The sequence below is a fragment of the Erithacus rubecula genome (genome assembly GCF_903797595.1).
Source record: "Erithacus rubecula genome assembly, chromosome: 3".
Classification (NCBI taxonomy): domain Eukaryota; kingdom Metazoa; phylum Chordata; class Aves; order Passeriformes; family Muscicapidae; genus Erithacus; species Erithacus rubecula.
The window spans coordinates 48,085,787-48,101,477 of NC_136689.1; the positions used below are offsets into that span (position 1 = coordinate 48,085,787).

Consider the following 15,691-nt stretch of genomic DNA (forward strand, 5'->3'; position numbering starts at 1 on the left):
AGCAAATACATACTACACCCCATCACATTACTCTTTCACTCTCTACTATCCATTGTTAGAAACTGTTCCCTGACATTATTAATGTCAAAGAGAAGAGACTTTCCAGTTTCCCTTACCTTTTCCTTCTGAGCTGTTTTGATGGCTCATATCATCAATGTTGATTACCAACACAGAAATACAATGTTATGCTGACACCTGTATTCAAAGTAGACCCCTAAAGAATACAAAGGTATTACTTCACATACAGCTACAGTCTAGGACAGCTCCCATACTGTAGTCACTCCAGTAATATTGTATTACATCCAGCTGAGATTCACAGCCAAGCCAACATTAGCAGAAGATTTACTCAGTCACTTACTTGTGCATGTACACACACATACACAAAGTTCTTCCAACTTTTTTTAATAGCAACTTTTCCCTGTCAGGTATTTTGCAACACCATTAAGCCTTTTTCTTTAAAGTGATATTTCTGACACCAGCTGACAAGAAGGAAGAAAAAGTTAAAGCTGCTGTTCTATCCTTAATCTGATGCACTGTGATTAGGATGAGGCACTGACTGGATAACTGCATCTGCAGGTTTGCCATGTGTCTTGCAGCTTTAGGCAGAAAGCAATGAACCCTAGGTACAAGGGCTTATTATGAAACCAATGTGTGGAAATGTATGTTATTATCCTTCTGTCATCTATTTCATACAATTCATTTTTGTTATCTATATAGTCAGAAGGAGGTCCAAAAGGTAAAGCTGTGCATTGCCAGCAGTGCTGTGCATCATTACAGACTGATGGCATTAGTGCAGCCTATGAAGTTTCTTTGTGACAAAACCTTCAAGTTAATTATACAAACATCTCTCTTCTTTTTTATCTTTATTAATTTTTCAAAGCCTATCCTACTAGTGTTTCCTAATGAAAACCAAGGGAACTAAGTTTTCTGTCTTTCACATAATTTTTTCCACTAAATTTGCCAATTCTGCTGAATTCTTCCAGTAACTGCCTCTCTATTTACCCTGCAGCAGAGGTCTGATACCTTCCCTACAGAGACAAGTAGCTTTGCCTTCTCCTTCGGGCTCTTCTTGCTCCTCCAAATTATTCTGATTGATATAGACCTCAATCCGCGCTAATTATGCAGTGTTTCTCTTATAAAGTGCAGTTCCCATGGCAACAGCAGGCAAACAGGTGCATGGAAAGCTGTGATATATTAAAAGACAGCTACCCTCTGCCTCTGCGATGTAGATTGCCATTCGCAGGGTTTATTTATAGCAGGTAGTAATTAATCCATGTGAATCTCATTTCATTGAGAAGGGAAAAAATGAAAAGTGCACAGAATTATTAGCAAGACTCCTAATTATCCTCATACCATGGATTCTGAAAGTTTTGTCACCATTAGATAATGCAAACATGGAGTTGTTGAATTATCATTTGTGTGGAGACATCAATATTAGAAACACTGCGCCATTGCCTGACAAACACCTCACATTCTCCCCCTGCAGAGCTGCAACCTGCATTAATGTTGGCACAGTAGAGCTGGAGCAACAAAATATGGTCATTGCTCTGTTTAAAAAAAAAAAAAAGAAAATGTTGGCTTTTCTTGGGAGGCCATAACACTGAGGTAACTGGGAATCAAATGTACGGTACAAGCCTTCAAACTGTTTGCAAGGAATGGCCAAACAGGTTTTATCTCTGCTACTGGCTCTCTCTGGGGCCTGAAACAAGTCTCTCAGCCTCTCCTTCTCTGCTCTGACTCCCATAATGCCTGTCTATTTGGGACTACAAACAAATGGTTTGAAAACATTTCAAAGATGAAAAATTGGATATTATGCTGAAAAGTAGGATAGGCTTTACATTTTAAAAAAACCTACACTTAGTTGATTAATCTCTGTCTAGTTCAGCCTTGTGTTTTAGAGCTCCTTGAGTAACATAGGTAAGCTCAGAAAACCAAAACTAAACTGGTCAGAGTTGTGATTCATACTGCAATACAACATTGGTACTTGATGGATTTCTTGGATCTTGGCTATGTCTCCTTTCTTACTCCTTATTTTTCTTTTTTGTGCTTGTATGAATGATCACAGTTGTTGATCAGACAACATTCCAAATCTTAAAAAAAGAAAATAGAAAATGAACATTTGATTATCAAAAGAGCCTTCCCAAAAAATCAATCCATGTCTTAGATGGAAGTGTACAGTTTGGAGTTTAAGGTTGAGAAGGTGGAGAAAAGATCCCCAGTTGCTATTATGGACTCCACTAGGAATACTTTTATAGAAAAATTTTCAGTAATTATTACTGGAAAACATATATATTTTTTCCAGCAGATATGCATCAGATCATTCACAGACAGGGAGCACAACAGCTTGGAAATGTCTGGACCTGGTGAGTGTACCCCTTGTGAACACAAGCTCCAGAAAGCCAATGGTCCAGGGGCAATAACTGAAAATCCCTTGGAACAAGACTTGCCAGTGCTAAGGATGATTTGCCAGAACAGCACAGCATTACTGGGACCATGGGGTCTGAATTTGTGATCGTTTAGAGGACTTCTTCCTGACTTGGATGGAGTCACTACCCGCTATCCTTTGAAGTTAAGCAGCTCTGGTGCTGGAGACATTGCATGTAATTTCAGGAATCAAGCAAAGCAACCTAAGTCAAGATTTGACCTATAGTCCAAGGCAGCACCTTGTTCCAGCTTTATCAGATTCAGTTTAGAGTGTCACAGCCAGCAGCTAAACTTGTAATTCTATGAGAAAGCAAAAATAATGATGGGGTAGCAATTATTCATTTCCAGAATAGACCCAGTTACATCAGAACATGAAAAATGAAAGCTGCATAGGCATGCACCTATCCTGCTAGGAAACCCTCCCATGATAAAACTCTTCTCAGGAATACAAATAATTCACAGAAATGGGTTACACATGTTTTGAAACCCAATATAAATCAGTCTGCTCTGATTCAGGCCTAGCTGGAGGGATGGGCACTACAAACTGCACCCTTGGAGAGAGCCTGACAAGACTTCATGAGGTGGTGATACTGACAAGTATAGGGCAGTAGAGAGGGTACAAATTTTCCTTTTGAGAGGCTTGGTTGCCTTTCCTGACTCTCCTGCTAATTACTACATATTAGACTACCATTCCATCAGATCTGATGTATATATTCATCGAAATTCATTAGCCATGTATCCACTTCAACCTAAAAAGTATGAACTCACAACAATGCAGGTGAATTAATTATTCTTGCAAACGAGAGTAATTTTTGCAGCAAGGTCTTCTTGTTACAGCTTTCCAGCTGCTCAGGGATCTCTGCATCATTCTCTAACAGATACAGCATCACAAGACTAGGGACAGCTGGAGAACAGGACACAGCAGCCACAGCTGCTGTTCACACCCAGGGTGCATCAGGGACTCAGAGCAGGATGCAGATGTGGGAGTCCAGGGTTTTTCCCTGGCTCCTTTGGGGGTGCAAAACCCCCCCTGGCAGACCCCTCAGAGACCCCTGAGTGCTGCCCAGGAGCTGCAGGGGCTGGATTTGGCTCCTTGGGAGAATCTGCCCACATTGAGAGGAGACACAGAAAATAATGATGAGTAGAGTGTAAATTAGAATGTTAGAACGTAGATAAATAGGTTTTCTTGAATGTTTATGATAAGGGACACGTGGCCAAGATGGAGAATTTGGGGGATGGACACCTTTTCCTCCTTCTTCTCCATGTCATCCATGTTGGGTGACACGTTGGCACTCTTGGATTGGATGGGGTCAGGGCTGGCCCATTTAATAAAATTGTATTGTATTGGTAAAATTTTGTAAACATGTAATACGTAGTACTAACTATATAAGATAAGCCCTGCCTTCACCAGGCAGATTCCACCATGGATGCCAGGCTGAGCAGACCGCTGCTGGCCAGGCAAAAGGTCCCAGAGATAAGAGATAATAAACAGTCCTTGGAAAAAGAGAAAACCGTCTCCGGCAATCTCTCTTTGGCTGCTTCAGGAGAAAACCAGGGTTTGAACCACCCTTCGTGTCCCTCTGGGGTGATCTCAGGGCAGAGGAGGAAACCCAGACTGGGACATGCAGATACCTTTTTTACATGACTTGCATCAGTTAAATTTCTGCTAAAGTGGAAAATTTCATCTGGAAACGCCAAGCAGACTTCAGCCCTGTTTTACTGTGTGAGCAGGAGAGGGAAGGTTGAGCACCTCACCAGCCTCTCAGATCTGGTTGTCAAAAGGCTCAACTCAGGCCATTTTTTTTTTTTTGTGTTCTCTGCTTCAAGAGTCTAACTCATGTCCTAGGTCTGAACTCTCACTGCTTTCACAAACCTTTTATTTTCCAGAGGCCTGTGGGAGAACAGGGAGGCTAGCTTAGCATTGAAAGCCCACACCTCCTGCATGTTAATATGTAACATCTTAAGTTTTATCAGTTGCAGCCATATCTCTTGACTCATCCTTCCAAACTGCCTCTTGCACTGTCAAGCCCACCAATAGCTTCCAACAAGGAGAAAAAGAGGTTACTGGCAGCTTCCAAAGAGTGCTCCAGCACATGCTTGCACCTTGAAAAAAGCTGTATGGAGATCTGAGCCAAAAAGCACTCTTTGATAATCTTTCCAGTAGGTGCTCCCTACTCTTGTGCCTTTGAGACTTCACAATGTAGTCTGGTTTCCAGTGAAGCTGCAGCATCTCCCAACAGGACCTGTCCCTTACAGTATGTTTGTATAGATCAACCTCAGTACAAGTTATAGTTAATAATAATGGATGCTTCAGGCCTGATAGAGTTATGGTGATCTGAGGACATAAAAATACAAAGTTTGAATGAAAAGAGGAAATACTCTTTTTTGGTGTTCTTTTTTTTTTTTTTTTTTTTCTTAAGACTGAGAGGCTAAGAGAAATGGGAAAAGCAGACAATTCCTTGTATGCCCAGAAGCTTGCCTATTTTCTCCATCTCATCCTACTAGTTAGTTTAATAAAAGATTGTACTTGCTTTGCCTAATAATTGTGTCTAATGTCAAGAGAGTTAAGGTCTCAGTTAAACTCTATTTGATCAGGATTTTAAATTAAAGCATGCAAACTTAGCACTCTTTACTGTGAGAGAGCCCTTGTGTCCTTAGAGGAGTGTGGACTGCATTGGTCACCACTAGAAATAGTTTAGAAATAGCTACTGGATTTTTTTATCTCTCCTGGCAAAGCTGGAAATATTAAAAAGCCATGAACAGCTTCTGCTAAGTCATCCTCTTTTCACATCAAGCAAATCAAATCCTTAACATTTAATTCTTTTCCAAGGTCTCCACTGTAAGAAAACATCAAGTTGTTCAAACCTAATGAGACTATAATGACCCTTTACAGTGAAATTCACCTTCTGGTCATGATTTATGTGTTGCCTTTTTATAGGTCCTGTCATGTTACTGCATCCTGAGGACAACAGGAAAACACTCTTTCCACTTATGCTGATTCCAAAGGTCTGACTGCTCATAAAAACAATCTCATACATTTAATGCTGGTTCATAAATTGTCTGATTGACATAGTGACAGAAAAATAGGTAGCAAAGAAAAAAAACTGAACCACTTCAATAGTCCACCAAGGTGCCAGTGCATGGCTGTAAAATAATCAACTAAACTAAACACTTAGATCTCCCAGTCTGTGGAAAATTTATTATAACCATCCAGCAGATGTCTGGAGAGGTAAGGGAGAATTGGAAGTCTTATCAATGGCATTAACGTAACACAAGAAACTGTGTTTATAAAAATATTCAGGGTCTATCTGTACAATTGTTCTATACAATTAATTCTCTAGTTTATTTCATGCTAATTTCATCACTCAGCCAAGCCTATAGTTTCTCTCCACCTCCCCTTTAGAAGAAAGATTCATTTATTTCTGTTCTTCCCCCAGTCTCAGAAGGAAACTTCTCCTTTCTTCAGAGAACACACATTTTGATTTGGTAATTCCCATTTCATGGCCTTTGTCAAAACTGTCATATCTTTTATCTGGGAAAAAGCATACCAGGTTGTATCTGGGGCCAGGCATCAGTGACACCTAGGTGACCATGGAGTTTGCTGTCAAACGAGACCAGTCTTTTGACCCCCAGAATAGATCTGGTACCACAGCAGTGTTCTTCTAGAGCTTCAAAGCAAAAAGCAAAGCAGAAAAACCTTTGGCGAAGAGGACAGAGGTTTCACCAGACACAGACTCTGAATATATGCAGAACCAGCAGGAAAATTGCATATCTAAAATGCTTTATAGGCTTATTTTTCTGACCAGCCTCATTTTCCACCTTCCTTTCAGATCACCGCACAGCATAACTGGCTGTTGTTCCAGGGTTCATGGGGTCTGGAGGCAGCTCTTTTTGAAAAGGATAGATGCTACTTAGGAGGATCTTTGCCCCACTTGGAAATTCTTACCCAAATAGTATATGTGCCATGCATCCTGAATGACCTAAGCTATGCTAGTTCAGACAAAGAAAGAGGAGAGAACAGATGACTCAAATTTCAATACAGTATTTGCAGCCACTGAGGCCTGCTGGTCCAAAAAGAAACAACTAACAGAAAAACTAAACACACAAATATCTCAGAAGCCATAATTATCAAAAGGTGAAAGATTAAATACCCTGAAAATTTATGAAGTGAGAGACTGTAGTTACCCTTTTTTCATGTTGACACAACATATACTTCAAGAGAAGAGCTGAGGATTCTTGTGTGATTTAGGCCCATCATGTTAATTATAATTGGTCTGTCAAAGATTTTAAAATGTCCAAGTGATAGGTTTTGAAACTACACCAACAGCAGGGCACTAAGTACAGTTCTGCAAAGCCAAGAAAACAAGCTCTAATAAAGGGGAACCTGTTTACTCCATAAAATCAGTTCCAGTCCCCAGAGCTCCCACTTGAGTTCAGCACGGTGTGTGAGAGGGAGAGGCAACAATCTCCAGTCAAAAAATATTTCCAGTTTTTCAGGCACTTTCTGTATCAATTTCCAGAAAATACAGGGGTACCTTCTCTCCACTATTCAAACAAATTTATCAAAGAGGAGGCTTCCTTAAATATGCACATAATTCCAAGTGCATTCAAACTCCAGCACTAGCTCTCTTTCATTCTGTATTTTAGATAAAACCTGTATTAATATGGAATTACAACAGTACAGTGAAGGCAAAAACACTACAGCAATATTATAATAATCCCTCAAACAAGAATCATAAAGCTAAGGAAATTCCAATTTCAATTCCAATTCAAGCAAAATACGGTGGATGGAAACTTTTTATTAAGTCACGCAATACAATTTCTTCTTTGAAAAGTGTAACGATACTATTCAGAATGCTGTATATTTAAAGTCCCACTAATTTTCAAAACACCTGACACCTGAAGGGGCTGTTTGTTGTGGAGGGCTTTATGTGAGATGAGAAGTGCTGCCTTTTCTTTTATTTTTTTTTCTTTTATTTTTAATTCCTTATGCAACTAGTCAAAACTAAAGCTTCAGATATTCCCCAGCTGTCCATTTCCAGGATTTTTGATTATTTAGATTTGTTTCACATTTGACTGCATCTGGATTTTCTGCATTTTGAGTGCTTTGCTCTAGATGTTACAGTCTCCTAAAGGCATTTATTGGCATTCAGGACCAATATTAACTGCTAGTTTACTGCTTTTATAAAATAAATCTTTCTTGTACATGCTTTTCTTACCTCACCAGAAGAGCAGAAGATTATGCCTTTCCAAGCCAGGGCCATGCTCATCACAGTTAGCCAAATTCCAGCCACAGCTGGACATGGAACAGAAAGCAGCAGCCCCAGCAGCACCCAAACCAACTCACCCAAGCCCAGCAGATGCAGAAGGGGGCTCCTCCTCCCCCTGCCACAGCAATGACTTGCAAACTCTGTGTTTAAAGATAATAGGAGCAAAGCACATCAAGCTCTCATTAATATACAATAGAGTGTGGATCTCTTGCTTGTGCATTGCATCTATTTTGCCAGCATCACCCAGCCATGTAGATGAGAGCCTGCAGAGAGGGCACAGCACTGCTGGGATCACTTGAGGTAAAGCCATTGGCTGCCATGGGACACTGACTATCCATAATGACCCACTTTTCATTCACTTTAGCTCACAAGACACTTGATTTATTCCTGCACTCCATGGAAACCCAGTTCTACACTCAGCCAGCATTTTGGGGAGGATCTCCTGCATCTTTTATATGCAACAAGCACTAGTTCAAAACTCAGCCTTAACAACAGAGTCATGACTGACTGCTGCCTCATTTCATTGTAGAGAAAATCACCCAAGTGCCTTTCAAACCCAAACTTCTCTAGCATGCATTCATTAACTGCTCCCCCTCATTTTTTACCTCATCCAAAATAGTTCCCCTTACCCACAGGACATGCATTTTTCATTTTATCCTGTTCAGTTGGATATATTTTACATGCTGCTACTGCTTCTTAGTCTCATCTTCTATCACCACTCATTTCCCCCTCCCTATTTTTTTTAGGTCATTGTCATGTTGCCAACATTAAGGAAATATTTTGGATATGGAATAAATTCATGCACTGGCCTGTGCTAACATGTACCTTTTTCAAGACAAACAACCAGAACTGCTCTTCTGGGGGTAAATATTTTTCCTTCATCCCTATTCTTTCATCATTTTTCCTCAGTATATACTCCTGCAGGGAGCAGCTCCAAGTGAGGACAGAATAACTGGCTCAAATAATGCCTTCAACTCCTTGGAATTTCACCTCTTGAGAAATAAATAAAACCTGAAATTTTGGGACCTCCGTTTGAATAGCTCAGAAATGTACATACAAGTTATTTTCAGAAGTGTGTAAGTTTCCATTAAATTTACTTAGAAGCTTTTCCAGATAAATCTTCCACAGAGACTGAACTTGGAGAACAAGTATTTCTATTTTCTTCCTCACCTCATTAATTAATGTGGGACTATTGGCTGGCTCCCACATACAGATCTGCTGCTGAGCCAGTTTCTCCAGGCTGTTCTGCATATCGAAGCTACTGTCACACATTACCAAATGCTTTCCACTTCTCTAGATTTTTTTCTAATCACTGACAGAGGGAGAAGACTATCCTACATTGACCTTTTCCCTAATTTGAGAGTCGCTCACTTCAGTGGCCAACCCCTACACTGCCCAAGAAGACTTTTTACATAGAATGGTAAAAACAAAATTTCATGTCCTCATCCTTCTGCAAAGTGTTGAAGAATTGAGACCTTGAATCAACTTTTTTTACTACCTATCTACAATCTTAAAGCACCTCTAGTACCCTCAAATATGAATACTTTCTGGAGGAAAGCAGATTTCTTATAAGTCTTCCTCTACCCCACTTGTCTCAGGTATCTTGTTTATCTAACTGTTAGATACTTGAGAAATGTCTTTTTTCCCCCAAAACATTCCTCATCCTCTTCCTTGTCCTATGTTTCCTTCTTTTCATGTTCTCAGAAGTGCAGCAGACAAAAAAAAAAAAATTAGAGTCAGTAATAATTTTTCCTAAAAAGGCAGCTTTGGTCATCCCAGAATTGTTTCTAAATTCAAAACCTGAACATTTTTTGTTGTACCATTCCATTTTCTCCAATAGTCAAGGAAAACTCCTAGAGGTGATAGAGTCAGGTTGAAGTCTCTGTCCTGACCTTGGGGGTTTAATCCATGTCTCTCTGTCCCCAGCCACACCCTACCACAGTGCCTGATCATCCTTGATCAGTCAAACACAGTGTGCACCAGTCAGCCTGCAGGTAGCTATCCCTTGATTTTCAGATATTCTGCCTGAATAGTGATGGTATCACCAGGAGGAAAAATCCCTTGCTCACTCAAATTGTGTTTCATACAGAAACGTGCTCTTTCGTTTGGGGCAAACCAGTTTGGATCCTTCTCTTTTTTTATAGGATATTGAGTGTTCTCAAAATTAAGGGATTAAAATCATTTAGTTCATGTTACAATATAATTGGAACATTTTAGATGGAAACAATTAATGTTAATGAGATAATCTGATATTCCTAATAAGGGAAATTAACAGTTTAGATTATTGCTACCTACCTCCACACTATAATGGAGAGTTTTACACCAGCAATGGACTGTCAAGAACAATACATAGCTGGAGCCTCAGATGACATCTGTTTGCAGACTTTGCACAGTTTTGGAGGACTGAGGTTTTAGTAAAAATGAGCAAGCCTCTATGTTTGCAGATACAAACTTGATTTGAATTATGACTTTGAAATTGATACTTACTGTTTTACTAGAGTCAAGTGGGCCTAAAAATGCTTATTCGGTTAATATTAAAAAGAAATAAACACATTAACAAGCCCATTTTCCATAAAGTTCAGAACTGGAAAAAGATTCAATTTATGTTGCATAAATCTCCAGCTAGAAATTAAAATATCTGGATTTGGTTTAATTACATCTTAATGTGATCCCTGATAGGACTCAGTAAACCATAGGGTTTAAGAACCTCCGCTCATTTAATGTCTTCTACATTAGTGTGACAAACCAAGAGCTAGGTTTAAGAACCTAAAACTATATGCTTGCTCCTGGGTTTTCCCATATGTTCACTATCTTTTGCTCAGGCTCCCAGGATACTCATGCCAAGTCTTATAATAGGTTCCTAGCAGAACAGGAAAAATATCATCTTCCACTCAAATTTATGTATCTAGTCTTTGTACAGGAGGGAAAAATATTAATTTAATACTACAAAGCAATACGCTGGGTATCTATAAAGATGCAACCTTATCTCTGGAAGAAAAACTAATCAGAGAGCCTCATTTGGCCTCAGCAATAGGTCAGAAAACATGATAGGGTTGACACTTGAGGCTGTGAGATGTTCAATGATATGAATAGTAGTCTAAATAGAGACCAGTTCCAAATCTGACGCTAAATAATCAGGGAGTAAAAGGACTTTTTTTGCAGATTAATCACAGAATAAACTAGACTGGAAAAGGCCTTCAGAGATCACATAACCCTACCCCTGCTCCAAACAGCAGCAATCTGCTCTAAGTTTACAGCAAAAGGCCCATTTGACCAAAAACTGGGACAGTACCTCCTCACCCCCTTCCTACAGGTTATGTAAATGCAGAAGTTTTGATTTTTCACATGTCACTTTTAGTACAAGTACAGCATTTTAAAACACATGGGGACTCCACACTCAAAACAATTAACTGTAACATCTGGGCTTGCAGAAGAGCCTGGCCCTTTGGAAGGGCAGAACTTGAGCCTCGTAAGAGGCTGCAGGAACCACTCTCCACTGACACAACAGGTGGGATGCACACCACCAAACTTCAGTGTCTACAAGTCTGATGACTACAACAGTCATCTATTATCCCTCTAAAATCAGTGGAAAGCAATAAGCCTCTCAGGCATGGTTTATCTAAGTGCTGCTTTAGGAAAGCAGGAATTACACTCCAGGATCTGTTGACTGTCCTGATTTGATCTCCACTGACTATAAAGGAAAATCAGCTGTAGGCAGATGAATCCTAGCCTGTAACTGCTTTTACTCACTGCAGAATTTTTGAGCTAGAAATAATGTGCATATGTGAACAAAGCAAAGCCAGACTGTACCTTTCAAAGCAAGTACTAGCAAAAGGAGGCCAAAGAGGGATGGGAATAGCTAAAGCATTATTCTACAGAGGAAAAAAGAAAAGAGGAAAAAGAAAAAAAAAATATATATATATCCTTGTATTACTTTTCTGTATCCCTGTAATACTTCTCAGACATTCTTCCAAGTGCAATTTCTGCATCATCAAGCACCTGTCCCCTTCAATGATAAACAAAAATACAGATCAGCATTCCACTAGCTCTGCCACTCTGGGGAACTAACCAATTTCCTTCCCTCTGCTTTTACCCTACTCAATACATTCAGGAAAAATGCGGCAACGTGTGGTCTTTAATTGTTTTGCTGCAACATGTTAAAAGTAAAGTTAATTCTTAGGGCCATGGTGTGGCTAGGAGGGCCTCTTTTCCATTAATTAGTATCACTCATTATAGGGCTCTAAGACCCAGTGTGGCCATGCTCACTCAAAAGTGTAGCCACCTTCACATACCACTATGGAAGAATCCTCATAAAATTTCTAAACTGTACTATATCACAAACTGTTCAAAACAAAAATATCACAATTGTTTTGTTTCCCACCGACAAAACACTGGAAACTAGTGCTAAATTAGTAAAACAACCCAGAAGTTAATTCAATGAACCGAGCGCTAACATACTGCCATTGTGTCCTGGTTTGAGGGACAGGTATTTGCCAAGAAAGGCAGGAGCTCCTCCCCGAGATGGAGAATGAAGACCCCCCCTTCCTCTCAGGCAGAGATAAGGGGGTAGGAATAACAGCTCTTTACTAATATATCTAACCAGACAAACAAAAACAACAATAGCTATGGAAATTAGCAACCAAACAGACCAGTGACGCAGTTCCAGTCCCTTTTGGTCAGACACTCTGCCTGCGCTCGGCAGCCGCGGTGCGAAGCAGGGCAGGGCAGCTGCGGAGGGCGGGGATGATGCCAGCAGCATCCCAGGCGGGAGAAGGGTGGAGGAAGGCTCCCCGCTCACCGTGTGAGTCGCAGAGCCCGGCTGCGTGCTCGGAGGTGTCAGGCTGGAGCGGGGAAGGCAGCAGTGCCGTGACCCACAGCAGAGAGCCTGGCTCCCGGCGCTGGGATGGCGCGGGGTGGAAGCGAGCAGCCCCGGACCTCTTCCTCCCACCCGCTGGCGAGCGAGAGAGCAAGAGCGAGCCGCGCGCAGCTACCCCCGAACACCCCCCACTTTTGTCACTAGCCATCACAGGGTGTAGCCCAACAACTTTTCTTAGCATCACAATGGGGAAAATTCCACAGAGAGATAAAAAAGGGAACAAGGCACAACACACTGTCCGTTAACGGAGTTTATTCCCCTGGTCTTTTTTAACTGCGTATGTAAAAATAACCACAAGGAAAAGGACCTTTTCAAAGTTCAAGGCCTGAAGAAACATTAGAATTTACCAACTTCTCCACTGGGAAGTCAGAAAAGCATGCAAATAATTTTTTTCTTGTTGGAAACCTCAACAATAAGAGAAGGTTGACTCAGAACAGCACAAAGTGTATTCCCTAAGCAAAAGCTTCTGACATCCAGGAGCTGTTGTTATGCCTGGTCAGGCTGCAGACGAAGGAAACTGTTAATCCCAGGTATTAGCGACATACAGAATGCTTATACCTAACTACATAACAGAGCTACTAATGCAATGCTCTGCACAAATGCAAGGTTACCAAAAAGCCTAGTGCTCAACAACCCCCAAACTTTAAGGCTAAAAATGGGATTTGAAGACTCATTTCTTACTCTAATAAAATGAAAGTGAAAAACTCCAGGTCCAGACATCTCAAATCTGATATAGGTTTAATGAAGACTGGAATTTTACTGCTCAAACATATTCTTAATTTAACAAAATCATAGGTGAAACATACATATCTGTGAATCTATGAAAATAAGTTTCTACTTGAAATTACTTTGCCCCATGCCATTAGCCAAAAATGACAAATCTCTGATCATGGAAAGCCCCATATCAGAAACAAACATTTTTAGGTACTACTGAAGTAATTTATTTATATAAATCTAGTTAAATACACTGCTGAATTAATACCATAACCTTTAAAAAAGGGAATTCCTCAGCTGTGTAAAAAAGAACTACTACTTGGGTTTACAAATGAACATTCATATATGCTACAGTAACGTCTCATTTATGTTGTTGTCAATTTCTCTTTAATTCAGGAGAATCTGATGACCTCATCAGATCTTGCTGCTGTGACAACAATCCTTATATACTAGTCTATGTGGCATCTGCTAGTCAGAGAAACAAAGTAGTCACAACATCCCTAAAAGATGCAGTTTATGTATTTCCTACCAGATCTGATTTCAAGTCTAAATTTTAAAGAGGAGCTGCTTTGTGCTTCAATTAAAAACAATTTGAGTCAAATGATCAATACACTTGCTCCTGAGGAATTACATTCTCAGCATACACTTTTTAATGTGTCCAGAAATTGCATTTTGTGCTCCATGCTAAGTTGTTGTGTGCATAAAGTGGGCAGCTGTGTGCCCACACCCTTGTGGGAAATCACAGATACCATCTCTGCCATGCTTAGGAGAATTGCTTACAGGCAGTAAAAAATATCTTGGTGCTTATATACCAGTAGGACAACCTATACGCATCACAATTTTTCTTCCTGATCTATTTTCCTCTCCTATTTACCCATAATAGCATAATAGCCCTTCCATTACTGTTTTAAAGTAGATAATAAATTAATCCGTTTAGGATTCCCTTCAGGTTCTCTTTTTGTACCTGATCCCTTAGGAGTGGTAAATACTCTCTCCAAACTCCCTAAAAGAGTAGAAGGGTAGAGCAGGGATAACTTTTGAGGACAACAAGATACATCTTAGGCATCACGTATGTTACAACATAATTTACATTTAGGTCTCTCTTTAATGGCCATATGAGTAAAGAAACAGAAGCCAAATACAATTTAAAAGTTGAATTAGCCTCTGGAAAGCCTGTCTAAAAATGTTAATTTTGTTAATTTCTATAGCCTACATTAAAGTATTTAAAATGCAATAAGCATGAGACTAGACACAAGTATACAATGGCTTAATTCAATACAAAGCAGACCAGGTAGTTGTCATTCTTGACGTTGTAAGATCAATTAACCTTATAGGGCAATGATATTTTAAGCATCTATAAATGGGAAATAAAGCTGTTTCAATATCAAGCACCCATATAAGACTTCAGTAAAGTTTTATTTCCTGAAGGTATTTTTTTGTTTAACCATGCTGCATTTCTGGAGATAGAAGCAAAAGTTAAACTAGGCAACTTAATCTGTTTTTAAAATGACCAAGTAAAATCAAGGTTTTCATTAAAAATCATTACTCTGAAATATTTACTTCATTCTGAAATTGTGATCTTTGATATCTTTTTCAGCTTGCTTCTGCTTAGATAAGCTCTCTTACAATCTTTTTGTGGGTATTCTTAATACAACAATAACAACAGAGATTATAAGTCTTCTATTTTAGTGTCACATACAAACACACAATCCTCACTTTATTAATTTTCTCAACATTTGTGATGTTTTTAATGAAAAAGACCAGGTTACCTTTATCTATAACTGTAGCTAATAACCACACCTGACTACAACAAATGTGCTGATAAGCTACCAGCCTCAGGCTACTTTCCCATACAGATGTGTTTAGGTCAGGTCCCAAACATGGGTTTCTTTCCTGTAAGGATCCTTACAAACATTTCACTCTTTCATCCCCAAATTAATTCCTCTTAATCAAATGCTGGCAGTTCCAGGCAAAGTTTCTGTGGCTTCCATCTTCAACTCAAAAGCATCTTGCTTTTCCCTATTCAGAATCAACAAACTGGTACAAGCAAAAGGCCACAGCACCAATACAGAGGAGATTCCTTCTCAGTTGTCCATCACCCAGACACCCCAAGTCTGCTGTCCTTCCAACAGCCAGGTGCTCTATAGGACTTGTCAGAATTCACAGACTTCATTGGAACATTGAAAGTCCTCTCACAAGTGACAAAACCTGTGTCTTTCAGGTTTTCCAACACTCAATGTCCTAATCATTAAAGACTTATATTTTTCATTTCCCTGTGACTTTCCTATCTTGTACATTTTTTAGGACACTTTGAACTGTCATCAACAAAATTAGATAGCAGGTTTATAGCATTACTAGTACCTAGAGCATACCTCTCAGGTGACAGGGCATTTTGCTGAAGTTAGTT

The 15,691-nt window shown here is 39.7% G+C and overlaps 1 long non-coding RNA gene across 1 annotated transcript in view; it reads right to left on the reverse strand.

Moving 5' to 3' along the window:
• LOC306799339 overlaps positions 1-12,617 on the reverse strand; it is a 60,594-nt gene extending 47,977 nt beyond the window's left edge. The window contains exon 1 of the long non-coding RNA XR_013773582.1: positions 12,493-12,617. This is a non-coding gene — a long non-coding RNA (uncharacterized lncRNA). The remainder of the gene's footprint in view (positions 1-12,492) is intronic.
• Between the last annotated feature and the right edge of the window lie 3,074 nt (positions 12,618-15,691).